This window comes from Heptranchias perlo, chromosome X (genome assembly GCF_035084215.1).
Source record: "Heptranchias perlo isolate sHepPer1 chromosome X, sHepPer1.hap1, whole genome shotgun sequence".
NCBI lineage: Eukaryota > Metazoa > Chordata > Chondrichthyes > Hexanchiformes > Hexanchidae > Heptranchias > Heptranchias perlo.
The window spans coordinates 11,843,074-11,849,073 of record NC_090370.1 but is presented as its reverse complement, the minus strand read 5'-3'; positions in this window follow the sequence as shown (position 1 = coordinate 11,849,073).

The following is a 6,000-nucleotide window of genomic DNA, read 5'->3' as shown; positions in this document are numbered from 1 at the left end:
GGGACAGTGCGATGAGCCTTGATTTCAGCACAATGAGGATACAGGGAGGAGGACGAGTGTGTAAGATGGTGTGTTTGGATCTTGAATTGTTACCATATTGAACTAATAAATCTACTATCCTTGGACATACATAGTGACTACACTTCAAAAGTACTTCATTGGCTGTAAAGCGCGTTGGGACGTCCTGAGATGGTGCAAGGTGCTGTATAAATGCAATACTTTCTATTTTTTCTTTTAAGGATCAATACCTACACAGCCTTCAGGAGAGCAACTGAGAAAGGGGACAGCACTCCCTAATAAAAGCCACAGGGAGCTTATGATTGCAGACCTCAAGACAGATTCTCTCATAAACTTGCAGTTTTCCCAGTGGGCCCCACTAGAATGGTAATGTACCCATTCCATCATAGAAATATACCCTGAACATATACACACTGAAGTGGAGCAGGCTATATGTGCCCAAACTACCTATTAATCCATGAAGATTTTTCACATTTACTCAATCATTCACATCTGAACCTGTGCATGAAAGCTTTTTAGTTATCTCAGTGCACCAGGTCTCTGCCAATGCCGCTCTATAACTGCCAACCCGGAGATGTGCCCACAGAAACTCCCCAATCCGATCCTTCATTTCTCCCCGTGGGGAAGCATTGCCCTGCTGTTCACTGCCCAACCTGATAGCACACCTGAAATCAAGAACGCACCTTGTACGAATCCCAGCTTTTACCTCTGTTGTTTATAGTAAGGCTCGATGATTTTATTTTTCAAATCACTGCCCTCGGGTGAGAAGAGCTGAACGTTTTGAAAATATATGGGGAGGATTTCTTCTATCTGTACCAGGTGCAGCGAAATTGTAAACATGCTTATAAAAAGAACTGAGGAATTCTTCATCCGTATAGAGTTAGATGAAGTAGGGTGGGAGGAAGCTCGTGTGGAGCTTTGATGCTGAGAGATTGTTTCCCCTGGCTAGAGAGTCTAGAACTAGGGGGCATAGTCGCAGGATAAGGGGTCGGCCATTTAAGACTGAGATGAGGAGGAATTTCTTCACGCAGAGGGTTATGAATCTTTGGAATTCTCTACTCCAGAGGGCTGTGGATGTTGAGTCATTGAGGTGGATAGGGTAGGCTGAGATGGATAGATTTTTGGACTCTAGGGGAATCAAGGGATATGGGGATCGGGCAGGAAAGTGGAGTTGAGGTCGAAGATCAGCCATGATCTGATTGAATGGTGGAGCAGGCTTGAGAGGCCGTATGGCCTACTCCTGCTCCTATTTCTTATGTTCTTATATCCTAAACACCGGCACAGACCAAATGGCCTGTTTCTGTGCTGCAAATGCTATGTTATATTACACGTGGCAGCCTCTGTTCACAAACGTAATTTACTGATTTTATTTTTGGAAGGTGAGGTTTGGGATATCTCCAGCGGAACTGTGGGAACTGCTGTGGTTCACAAAAGCTCAGTGAGACTTGCCTTATCAGACAAAAGCAGGTTTGAGTTTTATGTATGTAAGTGGACATAATATTCTGCATAAAATTGGTGAGCTATGGGGGATCTATATAGTAGTATTAGCAGAGACATGGTTTAGGCTAGAGCAGCATTGAGGACTAAACGGTCCCGATTGCTAAATATTCAGGAAGGATAGTGTAGGAAAATAGGGAGGAGGGGTGCCAGTGTTAATCAAAGATTCCATTACAACACCAGAACACAGGGATGGTGTAAGGGATGGTGCAAAAGATAGATCTATCTGTTTGGAATAAAAAGGAAACTGTTATTCTATTGAGAGTTTATTATAGATTGCAAACAGTGAAATGGCAATAAAGGAATAAAAGGGTATAAGAGGAAGAGGTGGAACAATTAATAGGATAACACCAACTTGCATTTATATAGCGCCTTTAACGTAGTAAAATGTCCCAAGGCACTTCACAGGAGCGATTATCAAACAAAAATTGACACCGAGCCACATAAGGAGATATTAGGACAGGTGACCAAAAGCTTGGTCAAAGAGGTAGGTTTTAAGGAGCGTCTGTAGACCAGTCAGCCTAACATTGGTCATGGGTAAGACTCTACTGGCCATAATATAAATGGGATAAAATTAATACTCACTCAGAAAGGTATGCTAAAAGTAAAGTGCACAGTACTTAAAGGAATGCAGCAGCATGGCTAGGAAATTGGGGTTAAAAGACAGGAAACAGAGAGCAGTGGTTAATGGACATTTTTCAAATTGGAGGGCAATGGTGTCCCCCAGGGCTCAGTGTTGGGACCATTGCTCCTCTCAATACATATATACATGTAAATGATTTGGATTCAAGTATAGAGGGCACAATATCAAAATTTGCAGATGTAAAGTAGAGAGTGTGGTAAACTGCAAAGAGGACAGTACGTGACTGCGCTCCTCCAATTCTGGCCTCTTGTGCATCCCTGATTTTAATCGCTCCACCATTGGCGGCTGTGCCTTCAGCTGTCTGAGCCCTAAGCTCTGGAATTCCCTCCCTAAACCTCTCCGCCTCTCTACCTCTCTCTCCTCCTTTAAGACGCTCCTTAAAACCTACTTCTTTGACCAAGCTTTTGGTCACCTGTCCTAATATTTCCTTATGTATCAAATTTTGTCTGATAACACTCCTGTGAAGCGCCTCGGGACATTTTACTCCGTTAAAGGCGTTAAAGGCGCTATATAAATGCAAGTTGTGGTTGTTATTGTAAAGTTGATAAAGCTGTAAAGAAGCGTATGGAATCCTAGATTTTAAAAATAGCAGCGTAGAGTACAAAAGCAGGAGGTTATGCTAAACTGATACAAATCATTGGTTAGGCCGCAGTGAGAATATTGCGTTCAGTTAATTTGGGAAGAATGTTCTTTTTTATTCGTTCATGGGATGTGGGCGTCGCTGGCGAGGGCCAGCATTTATTGCTCATCCCTAATTGCCGTTGTCAAGCCCATGGAGTGGTTACAGAAGAGATTCACAAAGATGATACGAGGGATGAGAGACTTTAGGTGTGAGGAGAGACTGGAGAAACTCATTAGAGCAGTGAAGAGGAGATCTGATAAACATGTTCAAAATTATGAAGGGTTTAAGATCATCACTAAAACAATAAAGAGAGAGGTTAGGATCATTTTGTTACGTGGGGGGCTGTTAGGACACGGAACGCCCGACAATTGCTTTTAAAAAGGAAGTGGGCAAATATTTGAAAAAGAAAATATTGCAAGAGTATGAAGAAAGGGCAGGGGGAGTGGGACAATGTGGAGGACTCTTTCAGAGAGAGCCGGCACAGGCACAATGGGCCGAATGGCCTCTTTCGGTGCTGCATAATTATATCGACCCCCCTCCCCCCCCACCCCAGGGGAAACTCAACCCTCCGATTTCTATATAATGGAAGGCTGCAGCTTAAATCCCAGGTCTGTGTTGAGTCAACTGACCTGAGCTGGGTGTCAGTGATAGGCCCACGACAATTGACCTCAGTGATCCTGGACTACGGAGGGGGAAAAAAATCAGCCAGGGATCCCAGTCCTGGTCACTGTGCAAACGTGTGCATGTGGCCGTGGGGAGATGATAGAATCTCGCTTAGTTTTGACGCTCCCCACAGTTGAATAGTTTGCCCAAACTCACATATGAGGAAATGGCCATTTGGGGGAGGAGCTCGAGGCCTGCAGAAGTGTATCCCCAACAAGACTCAATGCCTTCAGGAATGGTTTCACTCGCTCTGCTCCCTTGTATTCCGAACACACAGCCTGGGATGCTCAGGCAAGTCACTGCACATGCAGTGTGCACCCCTTTAGAGATGTTGAGCCTTGGAAAATCTCTATGTCTAACAAATCTCTGAGTCATCACAACAGAAGAGCTCCAATTCTTATATTGCGAAAAGAACCATCAGTACCACAGCGTGACCCCGAAGGGACAAGGTCAGTGTCATTCATGAGCTTTAAACGAATGGAACAATGGTGCCCATTGTTCTGCCTTCAAAGCCTCTGAGGATCGGCTCAATTTGTGATGTTTATTGTGAAGTTCACAGACACTTGTTGCCGAATCAAAGAAAAAGGAAAGGATTACTGACATTGCCCTGGGGTCTCCTTGCTTTCATTTCTCATGACTGGATTCAAAAGCAAAATCTGCCCCAAAGGACAGCTAAGCACTGGAGGAGTTCACTTCACTTAACCATTTGACCACCAGTGTGAAAAGTTGACTATTATTTTTTTTAAGTGCTCCCCCCGCTTCAGTTTACCCTCTTTCCCGCCCCCCTCCCCCCCGAATTTTCTCCCCTTTTCTCTTCAGGGTGGTAACTCATTCTAAAGGACCGTTTAACAGGTGCTGGCAGTCCCCCAGTATCTAAAACTGAGAGACTTCTTCATGTGTGAGCCTGGACGGTGAGGATCAGCAAGTTATTCGACCATGAAAGGCAGGATAGCGAAACCCAATCTGACAGCAGCATTTATACAGTGCTGCTCGCGTAGATGAATGTCTCCGACTGTTTTACAAGCGGGAGTTAAGGACTTTAGGGGTAGACAGAGAGCATGCCCGCGATGCAAAGGGTTGCCAACCCTCCAGGATTGTCCAGGAGCCTCCAGGAATGAGAGATTAATCAAGGTGCTCCTGCATTCAGTGGGAGTCTCAAGATAATTCCCAGCAGTCCTCTTGCTTTCTCTTGCTGGACAGTATCAGGAATCAGAGAGGGGTATCGCATAATTCACAGTGGAAGATAAAGTGGTAGGGGGCCTAAGGTTTTAATAGAGGCCTTTCAGTATTGCTATGAATGCTGGAATAGCCTCACCTCAATAGTGTTCTGTTACCTTCTATTGCTCAGTTTGGCAGAAGAAGTACACAAATAGGAAGACAGGAAAGAAGAATGATGGAGAGACAATGATTTAGTGCCACTTCACCAGCCCCTGCTGCCTATCTGACAGATGCAGCTTTGTCACTTGAATGTTTCAGGTACAAGATGGTGCCTCAGGTATACAGCTCATGGCTGGAAATCCCACACCTGGGATTTGCCCACCATTGACAACTCTGGCCCCTGAGGAATGGAGGGAAAACTGACGGCCGAATTGGCCGACACCATTCTCACACAACTCCTACTGACAACTCACGGTGGCATCGAGAGGCATGCCAATGGGAAGCCCACCCACCTTCTTGCCAGCAACCCCTCTGAAGGTGGTCCCAGGTGGGTGTTTAACAGCCTAGCCTCTTAGCAGTTCGACATAAATGAAGCATAAATTATACAAAGTATTCCAATTCCCAGGAACTGTTCAGTGATGAGCAAGTAAATGATTAAAAAACTACTGGGGGAGGATGGTGTAAATAACACATGACAGAAAAAACAATTAGTGAAAAGTGCATGCACTTTCAACTGGGGTACAAGTTAATCTCACATCATCTCCTTTCAGGATTATGTACTCAAAACAAAAGCCTGTTAAATCCCAATGCACCATCTGTATCCTGGGCATGACGACAAGCAGCCAACCAGATCCTACTAATACCATTCCTCAGCCAGCCAACAGGGAGTATGTAAAAGAAAGAACTCCCATTTCTATAGTGCCTTTCACGACCTCAGGACGTCCCAAAGTGCTTTACACCCAATGAAGTACTTTTTGAAGCATAGTCACTGTTGTAATGTAGGAAACGCGGCAGCCAATTTATGCACAGTAAGATCCCACAAACAGCAATGAGTAAATGACCAGATAACCTGTTTTTAGTGATGTTGGTTGAAGGATAAATATTGGCCAGGACACCGGGGAGAACTCCCCTGCTCTTCTTCAAAATAGTGCCATGGGATCTTTTACGTCCACCTGGGAGGGTGGACTGGGGGTTTGCACAGAGGCTGATCAACAGCTGGAGAGGTTTGTCACCTTTACACAAAGGAGCTGGTACCAGGAAGGTCGGCTGAGGCCAGGACAGTGCACTCATTTCAGAAACAGCTGTAATGGGGAGATGGCAGGGATGGGATCAAATGGGCTGAAGGGCCTCCTCCATCCCTAATCTGTCTTGTGATCTTTGTGATGAAAGCAGTTCTGCC